The sequence below is a fragment of the Dipodomys ordii genome, unplaced genomic scaffold (genome assembly GCF_000151885.1).
Source record: "Dipodomys ordii isolate 6190 unplaced genomic scaffold, Dord_2.0 Scaffold5, whole genome shotgun sequence".
Taxonomy (NCBI): domain Eukaryota; kingdom Metazoa; phylum Chordata; class Mammalia; order Rodentia; family Heteromyidae; genus Dipodomys; species Dipodomys ordii.
In genome coordinates this window covers 14,961,668-14,986,529 of record NW_012267221.1, presented here as the reverse complement: position 1 = coordinate 14,986,529, position 24,862 = coordinate 14,961,668, and positions in this window count along the sequence as shown.

Sequence of the window (24,862 nt, the reverse complement as noted above, 5' to 3'; positions counted from 1 at the left end):
TAGGCACTGAATTCAGGCCCCAAGACTGGCACAAAAAATAAATAAACAGAAAGAAAAAGAAAAAAAAACAACCATTCAACAGAGAGCTGGGAAGAAAGCCTAAGACAGAATAATAAAGAAAACCCTGTATAGACTATTTAGATTATTTCCCTGCCCTATTATCCAGATCACTTTGAAAAGATAGCAATGATACAGGTGATGCTGGTCCAAGATTGCAAAGCATTATTCTTGTCAGCTTCACTGTGCTTTCACCAGTATTCTCAGAAGCTACCATCTCTCCATCTCTGGTTTGGAAACTCCTGGACCCTCTTAAAAGCAGCATTAATTTTTTCTTACAAAATTATAACTTAAAATGTAAGGGAAAGGGGAAATAGTATTATGTTCCTTATGGCTTCTCAAAACAATCACAGCAGAACAATGTGGACAATTTTTATTGAGTAGTTTTATTAATGTATAATAATCTAGGAAAAGTATTATAAAGTTAATAATTTACATCTTTTTAGACTGTAGATATGTATGGCTTATTTTTTATATCAACCAGTCAATATGTTTTATTTTCTTTTTTTGTTTTATGTAAATTTTTAATGTTGTTTTTAATTTTTATTTATTTTTTATTGTAAAAATACTGTACAGAGGGGTTACAATTACATGGGCAAGATAATGAGTACATTTCTTATCAAGCATTGTAGCCTCCTCCTTTGTTTCCCCTTCCCATCCCTTCCCATCCTCCCCCCGCCCCCCCCCCCCATTCCTCCCCCCCCTCACCAAAGTTGTAAAGTTCGTTTTCAACATGACAACTTGTACTTCTCATTGTTGCAATGGGTCCATGTGCATTCTTATTTAAACTTGTTTTTCCCCTAATAGGTTTTATTTTCTAAGCATATATACTGTTTGCTTTTTAACTCAGAAACATATGAAATATATTTAGAAAACCAACACTTGACATGATATGGCACATTATATTGTGGCACAATAAGGGTGTTACTTAATATACAGAATGTAGAGAATTTTCTCTTTCTTCAGTGATATGCTGTGGTTTGATTTGACCAGCAAGTTTTCATATGATTAATATTTATGCAGTAAACTGTAGATTCTCTATAAATACACAGAATAAATATCTTTTTGTCATTGGTGAAAAGGGAAAGGTGGATTTTTGAAGAAAAATGAGACACCAGTTGTCAGTTCATTTGAGCTTAGCACTTTTATTTCTTACAAAAAAATTCAAAATACGGAAGTGCGTTCAGAAATATCAAATAAAGTTCAAACTGTTTAAACTTAATTTGCATCATATTATACTAGATGAAATTTCTAGTTATTTCTTCAATCAAATATAATATGTTGTATTTTAATAAAGCTCCAAGAGACAGAATAAAGCTTTAGTTTTGTTTTCAATGCATCACCTACATTTATTATAAATGTGAGCCCGGCAGACATTTAAAATAGATTTATGTCAGTCAATTCAGTGTCACCATCTTAATACTCTATGTCTAATTAGGAAATAGAACTGAGTTGGCATATTTATCCTACTGTCCTTTGTGATTGACACATGTCTGTACTGAACTACATTTGTTCACAGACTCAAGGTGAATAGAATTTTCTTTCAGAGAAAGTCCTCTTTCAGAAGACTTAAAAAAAACATGTAAATCCAAGAACTGCAAATAGATACTTGATAACATGCTCTTTGAGGCTGAAGAAGGCAAAGGAATACCAAATTGTTAGAAGTTATACTTTAGAAATATGCATTCACTTTATTTGTTGTTGTGATTAGAGAAGAATAGATTGAATTAATCTTTGAAACAAAATTGTAGCAAAATATCTAAGTGTCAAACTTCAATTGTATTAACAACCCATTATTTATCTTTTGTTCTCCTTCCTTTTAAAAAAGATAAATGCCTCTTCATTATATTTCATTTTCCAGGTTCTATTTAGAGTCCAATATTTGCAAATTTGACATGTTAAGAAAATAAACTACTGTACAGATGACATATTTGAGAACTTTAGAATTTAGCACTATGCAATCTAGACTTTTCAGGGCATTCTCTAGATGAGTCCATTAAGAAGCTGCTTTTAAGTGCAAGCACCTGCAAATTTTTAAATTAATGTTTCGTTCCATTCTTCCTTTTATCTTGCTCTTCTTTCTATTATTTGTATGTATTCTACTTTATTATTTTCAATTAAGAGAATAAAATAAATGAAACAGCAGCAGTGACCTAATTGTCCAAGGTAAGGAAGTTCTGTAGATTATACATCTAGTATTGTTGCATCTTTAACTTCTAAACTGACTATATGAAATAGCCTGGTAACAGGAACACCTTTCACATTTTTAGAGACTCTTGAGAATAACTGTACTTCTACTTATTCCAAGTCAGTGGTTGTTACAAAATGGCATCTGTAACCTGAATTTCAAAGGTATAGATGAATGGCCTGATTTTTGAAGGCAAATTGTACAGATGAATAAGGAATGAGTCCTTTTCCCCCTGCTGCTTTCCAATCAACCAACAGCTTCCTAGAGTTCACCAAGTCAAAGAGAAAAAAGAAAAAACATGGAGAGAAAGGTAGGAGAACTAGATATATAGAGAAATATATTGATAAACCAAGTAAGTGGGAAAATCAAAGAAAAATTAGTCCTGGAAAGATGGACTGGGAAGAGTGATTTAGCTGTAGAAACTAGTCATACAAATAGTAATGAAATGAAAAGTTTCAGATTTGTATTGAAGTTAAAAAAAAAAAAAAACTACTTACAGAAAGGCCAACAGGCCAGACTAAATAATCCTCGACTTACCGTCCAATTCTGAATCCCATATTAGCTGCAGAGATTTTAATGTAAATATGCCATTACACTGTCATTACAGTGATCAGGCTTCATGGCTCACAGGTCACATCTCAGCCACTGTTAATTTTGCAGGCAAAAGCTTTTTTTCTCTTGAAATGTTAATAACTTTCTATTAGTTAATGTAGCGTGACTAAAATTCAGATTAGATATAATTCATTTTAATATCTGTGACTGGCTATCCTGATCATTTAGCAATGGTTTCCAGCTGAATACAAGATGCTAAATTGGACTCATTTGCATACCCCTGTTAAAGCAATGCCATTCTAGAAATGTAGGCATCTTCAAATTAATTTAAAAGATTTTTTTCTCTTGGTTTTGCTACTAGGATAAAAATCTTTGGTTGACAACTAATTGAAGTCACTATGAGCTGAATACATATCCCTTTCTGTTCATCTTCTTATCCCTCAAGGGAAAAAAAAAGAAACCAAACACCATTCAGGAGTATTAATTGGTAAGTGTCTCAGAACATAGGGAGGACTCAATTTGGTAGCTCTCGTGTTGTTAAACAAACATGAACTACTGACAATGTATGTCTCTAACAGTCATAGCTTAAAGAATTTTTGCTTCTGCTTTCACAGACCTATTTTTAGCTTTCAGGGCTATTTAGATTCAATGTAGTGCTGCCTGTCCAATACACAGAATGTAGTTTGTTGAACTAGATATGTAAGATATGATGCTTTCTAAGGACGCTTTCACCATTGTAGAAAGCACTGCTGTTATTAATCATTGACAGTCTGGAGTCTCTTCTCTGTTTTTGCATATGTAAAACCCATTAATGCTAATGGAAAACACAGAGGATACATTTACCCAACAAGGGCCCACCAGACCCCCAGCTATAAAAGCAGTAGACAGATACTCACACAAAGCAGAAAATATAGCTTCTCTAGTTGTAAACTGATTTAACTTCTTATTTTATGATTTCTCTTCTTTTCTATTAAACAAAACAAACTAAGGAATTAGTCACTTTCAGGTTGTTTGAGGTTATCACCAATATTGTGCAAAGAATATGTGAATGAATTCATTTATGTCACAATATAGGCTCAGAAATAATAATGGGATTCTAGAAAGCCACAACTGGCAAAATAAACATTTTTAAATTTCACCAACATTCAGATGAGTATTCAAAACACCCACTTTATTTGATAAGGGTGTTTCATAATTATTTAGTCACAAGTAAATATATTTGGTCTTAGAATTTCATTTTTAGAATATGAAATACAATATTGGTGAGCAAGAGTACAATTATTCTTATATTACACCAAAAAATGAGCCTCCGACATAGATGTTTACTAAGGTTTCTTTTAACTGAATATAATAGTTTCTAGAACACTAGAAATGTGAGTTGGGAAGGATGATCCTACTTTTTTGCCCTTTTCTTTCTCTTTCTTCTTTTGTTCTTTAGGGTCAAACTATCAGATTCTCCTGTAGCTACTTATGATCTAAAAAGTTAAAGCACTGTTCTGTCACTCCTTCATGCTTCCTTTCCACCAAGAACTTAATGAGGTGCAAATGCTCATGCCACCATGTTGAGGAGAGGTAGAGAGTGTCAAAGAAAAATGGATTAAAAAATTTTAAGAAAATATTTTGAATAAATAGAACTTGGCAAAATGACTCCCTTCATAAATTTATATAATAGGTTTGTAGTTGTATAGTTCATATTGGAAATGAATCATGAGGCAATATCCATGAAATGCTAACCAAACAGTAAACTTGGGAAGTGTTTGGTCATTGGGCAATGTAGCAGTTAGACTGTTGATTCTTCGCAATAATTCTTTTATTTTCTACTTAATTTCTACAAGATACAATGGTTAATGTAGATAAAAGATTTTGTTGAATGGTTGTTGGATGCTCATTCTATAACCAACAACAAATATATGTCCCTGTTTTTTTCTTAATCATATCTCTTAAATAATTCACCCCCTCCTTCCTCAAGTAGCTAACCTCTTTTGTTTGTCATAGGGCTTGAGTCTTTTGCTCAAGATTATCACTCTACCACTTTGAGCCATAGTGTCACTTCTGGTTTTCTAGCAATTAGAGATAAGAGTTTCACCGAGTGGCTTAGAACTGAAATTCTCAGATCTCAGCCTCAGATTACAAATATGAGCCACTGGTGCCCAGCTCCTGAGTAGCTGAACTTTTTAAGAGTAACTCTTCACACTCTTCTACTTTGTCTTCAATTTTCAGTGCTTCGCTTCCTATCTCTGCTTTTCTCTAACTACAGTATGGCTTTCCTTTAGCCCATCCTTCCATTGAGAAATCCCATAATCCTTAGTCAATTTAGTTATTTGGTCAAATGATCAATTCCGTTCCCAGAAATAATTCTGTCTTAAGCTTTGACGAAGCTGGAATACATATGAAAATATCTAGATGTGCTTATTAGCTCTTTGTAGCTGTGCCTGTGAGAACAACTTAAAAGGAGGTTTATTTTACCTCATAGTTTTAAGTTTCAATTTATCAAAGAGAGAAGGGCATGGTAGAACAAAGCTGTTCAACATGTGACAGCCAGGAAAAAGAAAACACAGGCAGGATATAGAGAAAGATATGCCCTTCAGAGATGTGTTCGCAGTGACCTACTTTTTACCAGGCTTTACCTTTCTGAATTTCTCCCATCTTTCCATAGTCTATTCAAAATTACATCCATCAATGAATCAAACCATTCATTAGATCAAAGCTTTCATGATCTAAACCTCTGGAAACACATTCACAGGCACAACCAAAGATATATTTTACTAATCTCCTAGGCATCTCTCAGTTCAACAAAGCTCACAAATTTAACCGTATTACTAGGTAAGAGATACCCGGATATACTCCCCCACCCCATATTTTTATCTCTGTTAATTTTGAGATGACATCATTCTTTAGAGATCTTCCCTAAGTTTTCAACTTTACTTATATCTCCTAAATTTGTGGCTTGAATTTGGGCCTTTGTCCTGAATATTTTAGCTGAATATTTACTTATTTACTACCTATTTTTGCCAGACTATACCACAGTCAGCTAAAGCAAACAATGCACAAAAAGATTTTTCTTTGCCTACCATAACTGGTTTCAAAATAACAATTACCTTAACACTGAATAAAATTTAAAAGTCATCCTGTAAATAAATGCTCTCCAGGCATCTAATCGGTCACTAAGTGCTATAATTACATTATCTTAATAAGTTCCTAATTTAAGTCTGGACCCTTCTCCTTTGTTCCACATCATGTCAAGGTTTTATTATTTCTGATGGGAACTGTCTTTACTTTTCTTGTTTTCAAAAGCTGCTGCCACTCCAATTTATCTTCATTGCTAGAGTTGCATTTCTGCAGTGCAAACCTATTTCCTTTCACTATTTAAGTCCTCTTGAGTCCCAGAATCACTCTTATCTATCTGGCCCCTGACTGGCTCTTCTACCCCATTTCTGGTGTTACCCAGGTGTGTCTTCTGGCCTTGACTTGGATCAGTTATTCACATTTCCTGGAAGGAACCACATTTCTGTCTTTGCAAAATTATTTTCCTTTCTGGACACCTTCCTTTTATCTCTTTCCCATACAGGAAAGTTTTACCCATTGTCCATGACTCAGCTTAATAGTTATCTTTTCTAGCAAGCTTCTGAAAATCCTCCCATGGTTTCAGATAGGGTGAAATATCTAGAGTTCTGTGCACCAATGAAACCTTGCTTACACTTTGAATGTTAAGCTTTTTAATATATCTACGTTAGAGCCATGATAGGTTTTGGCATACAGTGGACCTTATCTAAATATTTCATGAATTATTAAATGAATAGAAATGTACATCTCCATCATCTAACATCTATTCCTTGTAAAACCAATTTCAAGTCCATTTTTTCCTCCCTGAAGTGTTATTTTATCAAAAAATATTTCTGCTTGAACTTTAAGCATGAAATTTCCCAAGATTCAAAAAAAGGTTTCACCTTGTAAAGGTGATAGTTTGCATTTGCTTTGATATTTTTATTTACTCTTAGCTTTTTGTAAAGTCCATCTGAAGATACAGTTATTTAGTTGTTAGTAAATTTCAAAGTATTTATCAATTTAGATTGTTTCCTTGCAAAGTAATATCTGTATATTATCGGGTATATCAGTAATAAAGATGATATGTATTCTATTTAAGTTAATTAGTTTGAATGGGATTTTCATTTAATTGAATATTAATTATAAATATTTGGAGAAAAGTTGCATTTCTTTTCTTTCCTTTGTGTTTTGTAGTTTTGCTTCCCCTTCCTTTCTTCCTTCCTTCCCTCCTTCTTTTCTCACTTCTTCCCTCCCTCCCTTCCTCCCTTCTTTCTAGCAAGCTTCTGAAACTTCTCCCATATTTTCAAATAGGGTGAAATATCTAAAGTTCTGTGTACCAGTAAAACCTTGCTTTCACTTTGAATCAATGAATGTTAAGATTTTGAATATATCTACAATGGAGCCATGATAGGTTTTGGCATATAGTGGGCCTTAAGTTTTCTTTCTTTCTTTCTTCCTCCCTTCCTTCCTTCCTTCCTTCCTTCCTTCCTTCCTTCCTTCCTTCCTTCCTTCCTTCCTTCCTTCCTTCCTTCCTTCCTTCTTTTATTGTGCCAGTCCTGGGGGCTTGAACTCAGGTCCTGTGTGCTATCCCTGAGCTTTTGTTCAAGGTTAGCACTCTACCACTTGAGCCATAGCTTCACTTCCTTCTTTTTGATGGTGAATTGGAGATAAGAGTCTCATGGTTTTGAACCACAATCCTCAACCTCTTGGTTAGCTAAGAATACAGGTATGAGCCACTAGCACCTGGCTATACTTTTCTTTTTTTTGGAAAAAAATCTAAATATACAGAATAGTTTAGACCAAGATTTTAGAACTTCAAATTTACTTTTATCATTGAGCTTCTCTCCAATAACTCAGGATATAAAATAATTGACTAACTCAAATTAGAAATCTTTTGCCCATCTAAGGATAACAATATTATGTTAAGAATTGATTTACAGAATGTGAGGAAGTCTCTGCCAGCTTATTCATTAGACATAGGATTTATATTCAGAGCATATGCACAGCTCAAGCCAGGTGCCAGGAACAATGGCTCATGCTTGTAATCCTAGCTTCTCAGGAGATTGAAACCTGGAGGATCAGTTGGAAGCTAGTTCCAGCAGAAAAGTAAGTGAGAGTTCATCTCCAACTTATCTACAAAATGATAGACTGGAGGGAGGCCTGAATGAAGCAGTAGAGTGCCAACCCAGAGCAAGAAAGCTGAGTAAGAGCATGAGGCCTTGAATTCTTTCTCTGATGGAATTCACACATACAGTACATGTACACAATACAAAGGATAAACATATTAAACACTGAAAAGCAAATAATCTGATTAGTAAATAGGTAAATGAATCAATTTACAAAACTACAAATAGACAAAAATACATGAAGAATCTTTACCTTTATTCATAAAGAACATGCAAATCAAAATATTACTGATATTCTTGTCCACCCAGTTAAAATGGTTATTATCAAGGAAATAAAGAACAGTAAATAACCACTGAGGTGTTGGTGGGAATGTCAATTAGTACAACCATTATGGAAATCAATAAGTAGGTTTTCAAAAAAACTAAAATACAACTTTCATATGGCACAGCTATACCACTCAAGTGTAAATACAAAGGAATGAAAAGTCAGAATCTGAAGATATCTATACAACATGTTTATTTTTATCACTTTTATAATAGACAAGTTATAAAATTAGTCAAGGTGCCAATGATGAATCCAATGCATCTTGATCAATGTCATCCCCATTAATTTTCTCTTCCCCCCTTTGACCCACCTCTTCCTTCATTTTTCTTAATTTTGTGGTATATACACTGAATTAATTATTGAAGTCTCCTTCCCTTCAAAGCCGAGCAATATTATATTGTGAGTGTGAATCAGATTTTCTTTATTCATTCATCAGCTAATGATAATTGAAGCTTATTTACCACTTGGAAATTATGAATAGTGCCACAATAAACATGAGTGTGCAGCTATATCAATTGTATATTGATCATATCCTTTGGAGATAAGCCCAAAAATAGTCTTTTGAGGCGCATTCATACTGATCTTCATAGTGGAGGCACTATATTATATCCCCACCAAAATTAAATAAAGGATTATTTCCCCCACATATCTTCACCATGATATGGTTAACACATTGGCCACCCAAGATCATTGCTGCACTACTCACCATATCTATGTTATGGAAACAATTTAGATGGCATATAATATATTGATGGATCAAGAAAGAAATATTCCTGTGTATGTATATATGTATATATATATATATTTCATATACAATAGAATTTTACACATGCAGTAAGAAGAATAATATCATGTCATTTTCAGGAAAATGTATGAACTTGGGGTTTTATTTTAGTTTATCATGAGTGAAACAGTTTTTTCTTTCTTCTTTTTCTTTCTCAGCCTATTCATTGTTGAGCTATAGAAAAGTTAACATTTACTGTCCCTCCATCCTTCCTGTCTCCTTCCCTTCCTACTTTCCTCTCTTCTTCCCTCCTTTCCTTCCACCCCTTCCTCTCCTTCCTCTCTCCCTTCTTCATTTCCTTCCCTGCTTTCTTCTTTCATATTATAATCTCTTTTTTTCTTTTTTCACTGTTTTTCTTATCTCTGTGCTTACTTTACCTCTTCCTCTGAATCTTTCTTGTTATAGATTTTCAAGTTTTCATTATCTCTAGAGAAAATATTCACAATAGCTTTGAAGAGGAGGAAAATTCCATAACATGAGATTCATTTTAAAAGATTGTCAATTTTAAGGTCAAGTGCTAAAACAGAATTTTTGCAAATCAAAATGAAAGAATTCCAAGAGAATTTTAAGAAATATAGAAATTCAAGTTATTGTTTCCAAGTTTGAAGTATTTTTAAAGTGATAAAGCAAGTCCTGAAATAAATAAGCCATTCATGAATATATGCATATTGACTTATTTTAATGATATCCATTTAGAAATACATACTAAATAAGAATCATATTTGAAAAGATATTATACATCTTTCATAAGCCCATTTTCATAAGTGAAAAAAGAATAAGAGGTACAAAAGAAAATTTCTTTCACATTTTACTTTTAGTTGAGAAAGTATTTGTTCACATGATAAAATATCTCATGGTTTATGCATTTAATAATGATCTTTGAAGTGTAAAACCTTTTTAGGGACTAGGAATGTGGCTTAGTGGTAGAGTGCTTGCCTAGCATGAGTGAAGCCCTGGGTTTGATTCCTCAATACCATATAAACAGAAAAAGCTCAAAGTGGCATTGTGACTCAAGTGGTAGTGAGCAAAAAGAAGCTCAGCAACAGTGCCCAGGTCCTGAGTTCAAGTCCCAGGACTGGCAAAAATAAAAATAAAAATAAAATAAATGAAACCCTTTTTTTCATGAAAAATGTCCAGTTCTTTTGTCAATATTTAACTTTTCAAATTTTATGTTTTATTAATATGTCATTACAAGAAACTGGTAGGCCTAGGTGCCGTACTCTGAAAAATAATGTAATAGAACAATATTCAATTAAAACAATTATTTACCAACATTATGTGTGTGTGTTTGCTTGTATTTGAGATTGAATTAGTCTTGAGCTCTCTTTTTCTTACCCATGACTCCCATTCTGCCTTTCAGCCATGACTCCAATGTCCAAGATTGCTTTTGAAAAACTCATTTTCTCAAGTAAACACAACTCTAGATATGTTTACATAATTATACAATTTAGTTGACATTCTCAGCCTACATTAAAACTGATTTCCTCAGTATGTATTTCCCCTTACATTTCCATTAAGATGATCTTGTCAAGTTTTACATAATAATGCATTGGATTTTGATTGCGTTGAATTTACAGCTCAATCTTGGGGAGAAATGCTATCTTTAAAGCATTGTATTGCCCAGTTTATGAATATTGTATATCTTTAGTGAGCTTCGTCAGCTTTCTCTGCATGCAAAGTGTTATTCATACAGATAATGTTATTAGAAGTTTATCATCATCATGAACAAAGTGAACACAGTGAAACCCCATTCATTATGGCAGAGAAGCTGCTACTCTTTGTGGTTTGCCTAAGCTTGCTTCAGCAATGGAGCAAGGAAGGGTTGTTTAGTGACCCAGAACAAAATGCATTAATTTCTATAATTCATTTTCAAATTTCAGTAGTTTTCTGGAATAAATGTTCTTCAGATTTCTGTGTATATTTTATGGTCTTTATACCTCTCAGTACTGTAAAAAAAATTTCTAAGATCACTAGATAGATGGATCGATTAATTGATAGAATTAATTTCCATTGAGAATTATTCTTTTTTCTAGCATTAACTACTTTATTGGCTAATTTTCTAATTTGGACACCTTTCTGGAGTTTTTGTAGCTCTATTATAACTATTGTGGTCAAAGTAAAATTGTGTATGTTTTATACATTTAATTGGGCACATTTCAAAAATTAGTATCTGATCATTATATAAAGCTTCAATGGGTAATTTTTTCTTTGCTTGCTCTATGTGATAGTAAATTTTAAAACATTATTTTGAAGTTCTCTATTCTTCCTTTTAGAATGGTGATCTTTCACCTATATATCTAGTAGAGCTTTTTCAATAATGTATAATAAATTTAGAATTGTTATATCTTCACATTACATTGACTCTTTAATGATTATGAAATGATTCTCTTAATTTCTAATTATATATCTTTACAATATTTCTTTGTGTAATAAAAGAGCTACATGAATCTTGTTCCAGTTTATTTTTTTCATGTTATTTCTTTTACTTTGAACATTCATGTTTGTAAAAAATGTCAGAAGCATATAATTGGATCCAGTATCCAGTTCAATTTTTTTCAAAGTATGTCTAATATATATTTACATTTTAATTAATCACAGAATTTGAAAATTTTGTCTCCCATCTCAATACTGGTTTCTATTTGTCTTTTTTTTCTTTCACAAAGTCTTGCCCTCTGAGATAAAGGATTTTTTATTAACATTTTATATTCATTTGTTAGTTTTTTTGTTTGTTTTTGTCGGTCGTGAGGCTTGAACTCTGGACCTATGCGCTGTCCCTGCGCTCTTCAGCTCAAGGCGAGTGCTTTACCGCTTGAGCCACAGCGCCACCTCTGGTTTCGAGTGGTGTATTAGAGATAAGAGTCTCGTGGACTTTCCTGCCCAGGCTGGCTTTGAACCGCGATCCTCAGATCTCAGCCTCCTGAGTAGCTAGGATTACAGGCATGAGCCACCAATGTCCAGCTTGTTGGTTTTTTGTTTTTTGTTTGGTTTTTTGGAATATCCTCTTATTGCTCTCTTTAATTGACAGTACTGGGACCTTGCTAGGTAGACACTCTGCCACTTGAGCATACCTCTCTAATACTTTTTCATTGGGTTTTTGAAGTAGAGTTTTACTTTATGACTCAACTGGCCTGGGTTATGATCCTTCTATTTGAACTTCCCTGTGTTACTTGGGAATGACATTGATGCAATCACTCCACTCCACTATGTTTGACATGGAGTTTTGAGAACTTTTCTGCCTCAGCTGGCCTTAAACTGTACCAATGATTTCTGTCTCCTAAATAGCTAGGTCTATATGCTTGAGACAAAACCCTTGGCTCTTTTACTGATCTTTAAATACTCATTTTCCTCTTAATCTTTTACTAGTTATTTGAGTGGTAAGATCTGTACCTTTACTATAATCTACTTAACCTTATTCTTGTTTCGGAATATAAAAGGGCTTTAGAAGTTTCTTCCTGTAAATCAAGAACAAGACAAAGATATCTACTTACTTCACATTTATACAGTATAGTAGAGTACGGATCCTAATAATTACACCAAAGAAGTTTTATATTCAATAAACACACTGACAATGTTTAGATAACCTATCTTTAGATGAGAGTATGTTTTTGTGTTCTCCTATTTTTACTGTGCTAAGATTCTATCTCTGCTGGGAAATCTAGTAGTGTTTCTTGAACAACATTTCACTATCTGATGAATATGTTACTATTGCTTTTCTTTTTTGACTGATTTTCCCTTTCCTAAAATGAAGTAGTTTTCTTTGTCTCACCTAAATATGTTTGTAGTCTGTTTTATTGATATCAGTATAGCTATTCTGGACTGCTTTGGGGGTTCATTTGCTTAGAAAATATTTTTCAATTTTTTCAACTTAAGATAATGTTTGTGCTTCTTAATTAAATGCATTCTTTGTATGTAAAAGGGATCAGGTCTTGCTTTGTAGACTTATCTACTATTCCATTTTTTTATTTAATTAGTGAAATGATATAATTGATACTGAAAGATAAGCTTTTGTTGTAAAAATGATGTGTACTTCTCTAATGTTCATTTGCTAATCTACTCATTGGGAAAAATTTATTATTTCCTGAATTTTTCTGATTTATCTTCCTCTTTCATATATTAAATTAAATTGAGTATCTTCTTTAGCACTTGTTTAGTCATAAATTCCCTTAGTTTTTATTTATAGTGGAAAATGGTTTATTTCTTCTTTAATTATGAATGATAACTATGCTGACCATATTACTCTTTGAAGAGAATTATTGTGTTTCTGAGTTTGGGATATTTTATCCATATCATCTTTGCTATTACAGTTTCTGTTTATTTTGCTTTATATAGCTTGCCAAATCTTTTTTTTAACTTGCCAAATCTTTGTAGTAGCTTCCATTATTTCTTGTTCTATTTAATGTATCTTTTCCTGTATACAATGTATAAAGGTGCTTATGATCTTAGTTATTTGGTATTCTAGAGGCTTCTGCACTGGATGACCCTCCATTTCTCAGGAGTAAGGATGTTTTATACTATTATTTAATTGAATATGCTTTTCATTCATTTAGTTTCTTCTTCCTCTTCTATGATCATGATTTGTAAGTTTGGTCTTTTGATAGTGCCCCAGGGGTCTTGAATGCTCATATGTATGCTCAGTATTTTCCACTGTTTTTGATTAATTTAATTCTTCTATTTCTCTTTGAGACATGACACACTATTTTGAACTCATTCCATTCTATTAGTAAGACTTTCAATTGAGAATTATTATTATTATTTTTCCCCCAGGGCTGAGGACCAAACCCAGGGCCTTGCGCACGCCAGGCGGGTGCCCTTCCGCTGGACTAATCCTCCAGCCCCAAGAATTATTTTTGTTTGTTTTAATTTAATTTTATTGTCAAGGTGATGTAGAGAGGGGTTACTGTTACATATGTAAGGTAATGGGTACATTTCTTGTTGAACTTGTTTGCTTTAACTTTAGGTTATTGAGCCTTTCTTTTCCAGGATTTTAGTTTGAATTATTTTTCATTATTTTCATGCATCCAATGAATTTTCTTTCATATCTTGTATTGTTTTCTTTATTTCATTCAGGTGTTTATTTGTAGTCTGAATTCATTCAACTACTTATTTGTATTGTCTTCAGTTCATTCAGATGTTTTGTACATGGCTTCCTTAAATTTGTTGATAATAACAATGGTACTTATTGTTTGTGTTGTTTTTGTTGCTGTTATTTTGTATGTATGCTGGTGCTGAACCTTGAACTCCAGGCCAGAACACTGTCCCTGTGAATTTTTTTGCTAACATTTAAGTCACAATTCTACTTTCAGATTTTTTGTTTCCTTTGGTGGTTAATCAGACATGAGTCTCATGCACTCCTGTCAGTCTGGCTTTGAACCGTGGATCCTCAGATCTCAGTCTCCAGAATAGCTAATTTTTTTGTGGAAAGTCTTTCTTTTAAAAAATTAAATTTTATTTGAAAATGCTAAAAACAGAGGGGTTACCATTACATAAGTTGGGAAAAACAGTACCTTTTTAAGCATATTTAAAAGCAACCTTTATTTTAATCTAGAATTAGAAGTAAAACCTTCCTGCTTTTAGACTGAATTTAAGAGTACATTTCTTTTGTTTTTATTATAGAGTTATTTTTTTCTAATAAGTTGTTTACTGTGAAAATACTGTAGAGAGGGTTTACAGTTACATGAGCCAGGTAATGAGTACATTTCTTATCAAGCATTGTTGCCTCCTCCTTCGTTTTTTCCCTCCCATTCCTTCCTTCTCACCTCCTCAACTCCACTCCCCTCTCCTCCCCCTGCCTAAATTGTAAAGTTCATTTTCAACATAGTGCCTTGCACAAAGCATTGTTGCAATGGGTCATCCTGTATCCCTATTTAAACAATTTGTTTTTTCCCTTCCCCCACCGAAATTATACCAACATCAAATAGAGTAAAAACAGGGGCTATACCATGGGGGCAGGACATACAAAGCAACACAAAAAATCACATGGTACCTTACAAATACATTACAAACAGTAGCAAAAAAGAAAAAAAAAGAATAGAAACCACTTGTGTTCCTATCTTGGGGTTCATTTCGCTTAACTTCATCTTATCTGACCTTTTCTGCTTGTCCTAGACATATACTAGTTATTACAAACAAGGGAAACCATGGAACCTATGTTTATTTGGGCCTGGTTTCCTTCACTTAATATTATTTTTTCCAAGTCTTTCCATTTCCTAACAAATGGGGCAATATCATTATTTCTGGTGGAGGCATAGAATTCCATTGTGTATATATACCACATTTTCTAGATCCATTTCTCTACTGAGGGGCATCTGGGTTGGTTCCTTATCTTAGCTATGGTAAATAATACTTCGATAAACATAGTTGTGCTGGTAGATTTTTGTATGGTCCTGTTTGTGATCATTGGGGTAAATGACCAAAAGTGGGATTGTTGGGTCATAGGGGAGCTCCCTGTGGAGTTGGTTGAAGAAACTTCATACTGCTTTCCAAAGTGGTTGATCAAGTTTACACTCCCACCAGCAATGTAGTAAGGTTCTCTTTTGGCCACATCCCCTCCAGCATCTGTTGTTACTAAATTATAATCATTCTAACTTGGGTGACGTGGTATCTCAATGTTGTTTTGATTGGCATTTCTTTTATGGCTGGAGAGGTTGAGCATTTCTTCATATGTTGATTGGCCGTTCTTAGTTCCTCTTCAAAGAAGTTTCTCTTTGAGTTTTTAGCCCACTTATTTATAGGGCAGTTGTTTCTTTGAGGATTTGTTGTTGGGGGATTTAATTTTTTGAGTTCCAAGTATATTTTAGATATGAGACCCTTGTCTGTTGTATGGCTAGTGAAGATCTCTCAATCCGTGGGTTTTCTATTGATCTTGCTAGCTATGTTCTTTGCCATGCAAAAGATATGCAGCTTCATGTAATCCCATTTGTCCAACCTTTCTTTGATTTGTTGTGTTTCTGGGTCTCTATTAAGAAAATTTTGGCCTGTGCCAAGGAGAACTAGGCTTTCTCCTATTCTGTCCTGTAATGTTTTCAGGGTGTCTGCCTTGACTACAAGGCTTTGATCCATTTGGAATTGATTCTGGTGCAGGGTGATATATAAGGATCTAGCTTTTGCCAACAACATTTACTGAAGAAACTGTCTTTCTTCCATTCTATTTTTTTTGTCTCCTTATCGACAATTAGGTGGCTATACGTCTGTGGGTTCATTTCTGGGTTTTCAATTCTATTCCATTGGTCCTGAGGTCTCTTTTTATGCCAGTACCAAGCTGTTTTGATTATTATGGCTTTGAAGTCGTTAGAAATTTGGTATTGATATTCCCCCCAGCACTGTTTTTTTCTGTTAAGGATTGCTTTTGCTGTTTGTATTCTTTTATTGTTCCATATGAATTTTTAGATTGCCTCTTCTACTTTCTTGAAGAATGAGGTTGGAATATTGATAGGTATCACATTGAATTCGTAGATAGTCTTGGGAAGTATTGCCATTTTCACAATGTTGTTCTTTCCAATCCAAGAGTATGGAAGGGTTTTCCACTTTCTAAATTGTGCTTTGATTTCCTTTTTCAGGTTTTTAAAGTTTCATCAAGGTCCTTCATCTTTGGTTAAGTTAATTCCTAGGTATTTTATTTTTTTGTGGGGCTATTATGAATAGAGTTGCTTTCCTGGTTTCAGCCACGCTCTTCTCATTGTTGACATACAGAAAATCATTTGAGGGTTAATTTTAAACCTGGTTATTTTGCCACAATTTCGAATCCGCTCGAGTACTTTGGGAGTGGGGTCCATGGGATTATTTTTTAAATACATGATCTTGTCATGTACTTCATCTTTCCCTATTTGGGTCCCCTTTATGTTTGCATCTTGTCTAACTGATGTAGCTAGGCATTCTAATTCTAAATTGAAGAGAAGTAGAGAGAGTGGACATCCTTGTCTCATTTCTGAGTTTAGAGGAAATGGCTTTAGTTTTTCACCACTAAGAATAATGCTGGCTGTAGGTTTGTCATATACAGCCTTTATTGTATTGAGGAATGTTCCATGGATTCCTAATTTTTCCAGAGCCTTCATCATAAAGGGGTCAAATGCTTTTTTCTGCATCTATTGAGATAACCATGTGGTTCTTATCCTTGCTGTTGTTGATGTGATGAATTATGTTAATCAATTTGCATGTATTGAACCAGCTTTGCATCCCTGAAATGAATTCTGTTTGATCATGGTGTATGATTTTTTTGATGATTATTAAAGTCCATAGGCCAAAATTTTGTTGAGAAGTTCTGCATCGATGTTCATCAAAGAAATGGGTCTATATTTCTCTTTCTATGATGAGTTCCTTCCTGGTTTTGGAATGAGGGTTATGATGGCTTCATAGAAAGAGTTCGGTAGTGAACTTTCTCTTTCAGTTTCATTGAAGAGTTAGAAGAGCATTTGTGTGAGTTCTGCTTTGAAAGCCTTGTAGAATTCCACTGTAAATGCATCTGGTCCTGGTCTTTTCTTAGATGGGAGGTCTCTTAATTCTGTTTCTATTTAAGTGCTTAATATGGGCCTGTTAAGTTGGTTTAACTTACCGTGGTTTAGTTTCAGCATGTCAATATTTGATAGGAAATTGTCCGTTTCTTCCAGATTCTCAAACTTGTTAGCATAAAGTTTTGAGAAGTATTCCCTTATAATGTTCTGAATCTTGGTTGTTTCTGTGGTGATGTTTCTTTCTCAACTCTGTTAGTTTATTTGGGTGTGTTCTCTTCTTTTTCTGATAAGATTTGCTAAGGGTCTGTCAATTTTGTTAAATTTTTTGAAGAACCCACTCTTTGTTTTGTTGATTCTATGGTTTGTTTGGAATCTAATACTTTTAATTCTGTTTTAATTTTAATTATTTCTTTCCATCTACTGGATTGGGGTTTATCTTTCTGCTCTTTTCAAGGAGGTTCAGATGTCTCATTAAATTTTTGGTTTCAGATGTCTCCAATTTGTTGATGTAGGAACTCAGAGCTATAAACTTGCCTCTGAGTACTGCCTTTGCTGTATCCCAGAGGAGCTGGTAATTTGTGTGTTTATTTTTGTTGAATATCATGAACATTTGAATTTCTTTTCTAATCTCTTCCATGATTCACCAGTGTGTTGTTCAGCTCAATGTGTTACAGGACTTTCTTTGGTGGCTTTTTGTGTTGATTTCTAATTTTATTCCCTTGTGGTCTGAGAGAATGCAGGGCATTACTTCAATGTTCCTGAATTTGGACAAATTTGTCTTGTGAGCTAAAATGTGGTCTATTTTGGAAAATGTTTTTTGTGCTGCTGAGAAGAACATGTATTCTGATGCTGCCGGGTGAAATAATCAATAGATGTCTGTTAAATCCAGTTGACCTATGCAGTTGTTTAGATCTGGGTTTTCTTTGTTGAGTTTTTGCCGAGTTGATATATCTAGTGGGGATAGTGGCATGTTAAAGTCCCCAACAATTAATGTGTTTGGATCAGTATGAGATTTGAGGGAAAGTAATGTTTCATGGATAAATATGGGTTCTCTATTGTTTGGTGAATAGATATTTAGAATTGTAATATCTTCCTGAAGGGAAGATCCCTAAATTAGTATGTAGAGATCTTCTTTATCTCTTCTCACTAATTTTAATTTGAAGTATATTCTATCTGATATTAGGATTGCCACTCCCGCCTGTTTATGCTGGCCATTTACTGAGTAGACTTTCAGCCTTTCATGTTCAAAATATGTTTGTTTTTATGGGCAAAGTGTGATTCTTGAAGGCATCAGATAGAAGGATTTTGCTTTTTAATCCAACAAGACAATATGTAGCTTAATTGGAGGGTTAAGTCCATTAATGTTGAGAGTCAGGACTGAGAGGTATTTGGTAGTTACTGACATGTTATCCACCTACTTGGGGGCTGTGACAATTAGCTTCTTCCTATGGTTCTTGGATTCTCAGTTTGGGTGTGGTTTCTTGGCCTTTGATGTGATCTTCTTGTTTTTCTCTGTGTAGAACATCTTTAAGTATGTTTTGTTGGGCTGGTTTGGTGGAGATATATTGCTTCAGATTTTCTTTGCTATGAAAGGTTTTTATTTGACCTTCCATTATAAAGGAGAGTTTAGCTGGGTACAGTATTCTTGGTTGATAGTTGTTTGTCTTTAGGGCTTGGCATACATCATTCCAGGCTCTTCTTGCTTTGATTGTCTCTGTTGAGAAATCCGAGGTTATTCTAATTGGTTTCCCTTTATAGATGATTGATTTTTTTCTCCTTAACAGCTTTAAGGATCCTTTTCTTTCTCTTAATTGATCATGTGTGGATTATAATATGACAGTGGGATGTCCTGTTCTGGCATGGTCTATTTGGGATTCTAAAAGCTTCTTGTATCTGAATAGGCCTATATTTCTGCATGTTTGGGAAGTTCTTTGCTAAGATCCTGTTAAATAAATTTCCTAGACCATTAACTTCTCTCTCTAAGTGCTCCTCTACAGCCATTATCCTCAGATTAGGCCTTCTGATGGTGTCTTCCAAGTGTTAAATGGATCTATCATATTTATTGGATTTGTCTTGGATAGTTGTCTGTTCTTTCTCTATAATATGTAGGCTGTCTTCAATCCCAGAGATTCGACCTTCTGCATTGCCTAACCTACTGTCAAGACTTTCTATTTTGTTTTGTATTTCCTTTCCTTATAATTGGTCAGATTTGATGGCTTCAAATTCTTTGTTGGAGCTTTGTTTTAGATCTTGTATGAACTTCTTTACTTCCTTAATTTGGTGGTCAGTGTTTATTCTCAATCACCTAGTTGATTCATTATGGTTTCCTTGGACTCCCCTTCCTTCTGACAGGCTGCATTCAGCATTCCCTTTGCGGTCTCCCTAGATTCCTTCAGCTGTCAGTTTATGGATTCCATGAATGCCTCTATTGATCTTTGTCTATTCTCATCCAGCTCATGCAATTCCTGTATTACTCTTTGATTAGCTTCCCCACCTCATGCAATTCCTGTATTTTTTTGACTCTTCTCAGCCTGCTCGCTCACGCAATTCCTGTATTAATCTTTGATTAACTTCCTCATGCTCACATAATTCCTGTATTAATTTTCAGTTAGCCTCATCATGCTCATGAAGTTCCTGTATTAATCTTTGGTTTGCCTCTGCTCACTCTCTATCAGGTTCACAACACTGAGTCCTTTACACGTTTTCAGTCTTTTCATTCACCATGTTTACCAGTAGTGTTTGTAGAGCTTTTTGGGAACTCTCCTCTGGATTATCCATTAGCTGTTTCATAACCTGATTATCAGGAGTGGGAGTTGAGATACCCAGACTTGCTATGTTTCTTTTGTTTCTCCAGCTTGTTCTGCCCATTTGGCATGAAAGTAACACTAGTTTTATGCTAGAACACCATTTTAAGGCAAGCATTAACCAGAGTCCTGTAGTTGCACAGTTAAAATGGCTGCAGATATAATCTAGTTCAACAGATACAATCTATTCAACATCAAACAACCATGGACTAATGGACTAAGAACACCAAAGAAGGATTCAGCCAACCAGAACCTTAGATTTAGAGAGAATTGTAGGGAAAAGTAGGATTAGAGGGATGTGGAGAAGTAAAAGGAAAGAGTGAATTTAACCAAGTCCTAATCTCAGAGAAGGAAATGGATAGGACAGAATGATAGGAGAGAGAAACAATTTAAAAAAGAAAAAAAAAACAAGAGAAAATGAAAAAACAAAAACTTAAATTTAAAAAATGAAATACTTAAAAATTATGTAAGTTTAAAGAAATGATATTGAGTTGAGAGAAGAAAATGATAGGATGAGAGGAGGGGAGAGATTAAATGGAAAAATGAAAAAAAATTTAAAAATCTTAAAATTGGAATACTTGAAAATTATATAGGTATAAAGAAATAATACTACTATTAAAAGAAGTTAATCCTAAGAGGTTGTGTCTTGAGTAATAAATTTCTGGAGTAAGTATGTACACAATGAGGGATACTGTCTAATAATTGATGACAGGTATATATCTGGAGATGAGAAGAAAAGCAATTAAGTCACCACAAAAGAAAGAGAGAGAAAAAAAGACCAAAATGTCAAGAGATAAAACACACACATATACCAACATATGCACACATACACATCTAAAATAAAAATTATGAAAGAAACAAATTTAATAGAAAACATTTTTTAATTAAAATAATAGAAAAAAGTTTTTTATTTTTATTTTTGGAGGGGTGGGAGGGAGATATTATATCTCTCCTGTGTCTGTAACCAGTTTCTTGGTGGAGTCTCTGGTGTTTGGTTTTCCTGTGGCTTGATTGGTTTCTTAAGTCAGTTTGTTTGAGCAGGGAGAAAAATGCTCTGCCTTACCTGGAACTTTGTGATCCTCCTCCTAGGTTAGTTCAGTGAGAAGGAGATCTGTTTTTAGATTCACAAAAGGGGGAGATGGCTATTTCCTCTAGCTTGGAGTTTCTGTGATTAGGCTGGGTTCTGGGTAGGGTTGGGGCCTATTAGCAATCCATAGCTTTTCCCTGAGAGGCTAGCTCCTGAGACACTCACAGAGTCCGGCTTGGAGCCATTCTCAGGATTTATGTTTACTGAGTTTCAATTGTTTGTCTAGGCTGCAGTAGGGAGGGGCAGCCTTTGGCTCTGTTTACCCAGTGAAGAAAGTCACTCCTCCAGGGGTGGGGCTTCTCTGCCTAGGTGGAATGATTTCCCTCTGTGTTGAGATGGCAGATCAGGTCAGGTTCCTGTGACGTGCTCTATGGCTCCTATTGTTTTCCTCCAAGGCCTGAGTTGTGTTAGCTGCTCAGCCAGGCCTTTGTCAGTATCAAAGATGGAGATCTTTTCTGGTGGTCGGCGAGGGGTTGCCTTTCCACCGCTGCTTCTTGAGAAGGTGTGAGGATGTCAGGGTTCTACTCACTCCAGACTCTTGGTTCCTGGGCCATCCTTGCTTTTCAATCAGCAGGAGGAAGATTTCTGCTCCTTGTCAGTTCTTGCTGAGTAGAATATACTTGCACACCTAGTCTGGTGTCCCAGACTCTGTTGATATGGCGGCCACTACCTGCAAGTGCTCAGATCTGTCTTCTTGACCAAACTGCCTGGATTTTCTCGCTCTTGTCAAACTCTCTGCACTATGATGGCACACTTGGTGGGATTCTCTAGCCTAGGACTTTTCACTGGAACTCTAAAACTGCTTTCTGTGTAAAAGCTTGTTTAGCCTCCAGCTTCTCCTCTGCCATCTTCCTCAGGACCTTTATGAGTACGTTTTTGCACAATCTCACCTCTTCCCTTGTTTTCTCCCTCATCCCAACCACAAGTTTTACAGTTCATTCTCAACATAGTCTCCACTGAATACCATGCTGCATTTGTTTAGTCTTTGTAATGAATACCGTATTACCCTGACTTTACCTGAGGTAGCTAGCATTACTGGTTGGAGCAACCAGTACCTAATTATTATTATTTTTTGTTGTTGTTTATTGTAAAGATGCTGAACAGAGGGGTTACAGTTACATGAGTAAGGCAATGAATACATTACATATCGATTATTATTACCCCTTTCATTGTTGTTGTCCCACTATCCCTTCCCTCTCCTACCTCCTATGCAACCCCGTATCCTTCCTCATCCCCCCTGCCCCTCCCAAAATTTTAAAGTTCAATTCCAATAAACTGTCCTGTAGTATCATTGTTGCAATAGGTCATCCTGTGTCTTTATTTCAGCATTTTCTTATTCCTCTTCCTCTCCCCAGATTAGACTACTGTATATAAAAGATGTAGAGTGCCAAAATCAAGTACAGTGACAACAGGGGCTATGCCATAGGGGGAAGAACATACAAAGGAAACAAAAATATCACATAGTACATTTAAAACGATAACAAAAAAGGTATACATACCTCTTGTGTTCGTATCTTGGGGTTCATTTCACTTAGCATCATCCTATATGGTCATTTGTACATAGTTTTTGAGCTTTTCAGCTCATCTGGTAAGATTATCCTGTATGTATGCTAATTATTGCAAATAAGGGAAACCATGGGACCTAAATTTCTTTGAGATTGGGTTCCTTCACTTAATATGATTTTTTCCAAGCTTTTACATTTCCTAATAAATGGGGCAGTGTTCTTTCTGGTGGAAGCATAGAATTCATATATATATATATATATACATATATATACATATATATACACCTATATACATATACATGTACCTATATATGTTCATATATATATGTAGGTACATATATATGTATATATATGTATATGTAGATAGATAGTTACCATATTTTATTGATCCATCCATCTACTGAGGAGCATCTGGGTTGGATAGTTCTGTATCTTACCTATGGTAAATAATGCAGCAATAAACATAGTCGTACTGGTAGCTTTAGTATGCCCTTGTTTGTTTTCATTTGGGTAAATGACCAAAAGTGGGATTGCTGGGTCATAGGGGAACTCTATGTGGAGTCTTTTGAGGACTCTCCATACTGCTTTCCAGAGTGGTTGAACAAGTTTACACTGCCAACAATAATGCAGTAGGGTTCCCTTCTGGCCACATCCCCTCCAGCATTTGTTGTTATTAGATTTCTTGATTGTAGACATTCTAACTGGGGTGAGGTGGAATCTAAATGTTGTTTTGATTTGCATTTCTTTTATGGCCAGAGAAGTTGAACATTTCTTCATGTGTCTATTGGCCATTCTTATTTCCTCATTAGAGAAATTTCTCCTTAAGTCTTTAGCCCACCTATTAAACAGTTATTTCTTTGAAGATTTGTTGTTGGGGAATTCAATTTTTTTAGTTCTAAATATATTTTAGATATGAGACCTTTGTCGGTTGTATGGCTAGTGAAGATTTTCTCCCAGTATGTGTGCTTTCTATTGATCTTACTAGCTTCCTTTGTCATACAGAAGCTCTACAGTTTCATGCAATCCCATTTGTTCAACCTTTCTTTGATTTGTTGTTTCTGAGTCTTTATTAAGAAAATCCCAGCCTGTGGCAAGAGCCCTAAAGTTTGTCTTATTCCTTCCTGTAATGTTTTCAGTGTCTGCTTTTACTGTAAGGTCTTTGGTTCATTTAGAGTTGATTCTGTTGCAGGTTCATATATAAGGTTCTAGCTTTAGTTTTCTACAGGTGTTAAACCAATTTTGCCAACACCATTTACTGAAGAGGTTGTCTTTCTTCCATTCTATTTTTTCTCTCTTATTGAACATTATGTTGGTATAGACCTATGAGTTCATTTCTGGGACTTCAGTTCTTTTCCATTGGCCCTCATGTCAGTTCTTGTGCCAGTACCAAGCTATTTTGATTACTACGGCCTTGTAGTCTGGAATTGTTATTCTTCCAGCACTGTTCTTTCTGCTAAGCATTATTTTTGCTATTTGGGGTCTTTTGTTGTTCCATATGAATTTTTGGATTACTTCTTCTATTTCATTGAAGAATGAGTTTGGGATATTGATTGATATTGCATTGAATTTATAAATAGCCTTTGGCAGTATTGCCATTTTCACGATGTTAATCCTTCCTATCCAGGAATATGAGAGGTTTTCCACTTTGTTAGACCTGGTTTAATTTCCTTTTTCAGGTTTTTCAACTTTTCATCCTAGAGTTCCTTCACTTCTTTTGTTAAGTTAATTCCTAGGTATTTTATTTTTTGGGGGGCTATTACAAAAGGAGTTGCTTTTCTGATTTAATCTGTGCTCTTCTCATACAGGAAAGCCATTGATTTTTGAGGGTTAATTTTATACCCTGCTACTTTGCCAAAGCTTCAAATTGGCTCAAGTATCTTGGGAGTGGAATCCATGGGGCAGCACATGATTATTATTCTTTTGAGTGCATTGTTTGCAATTA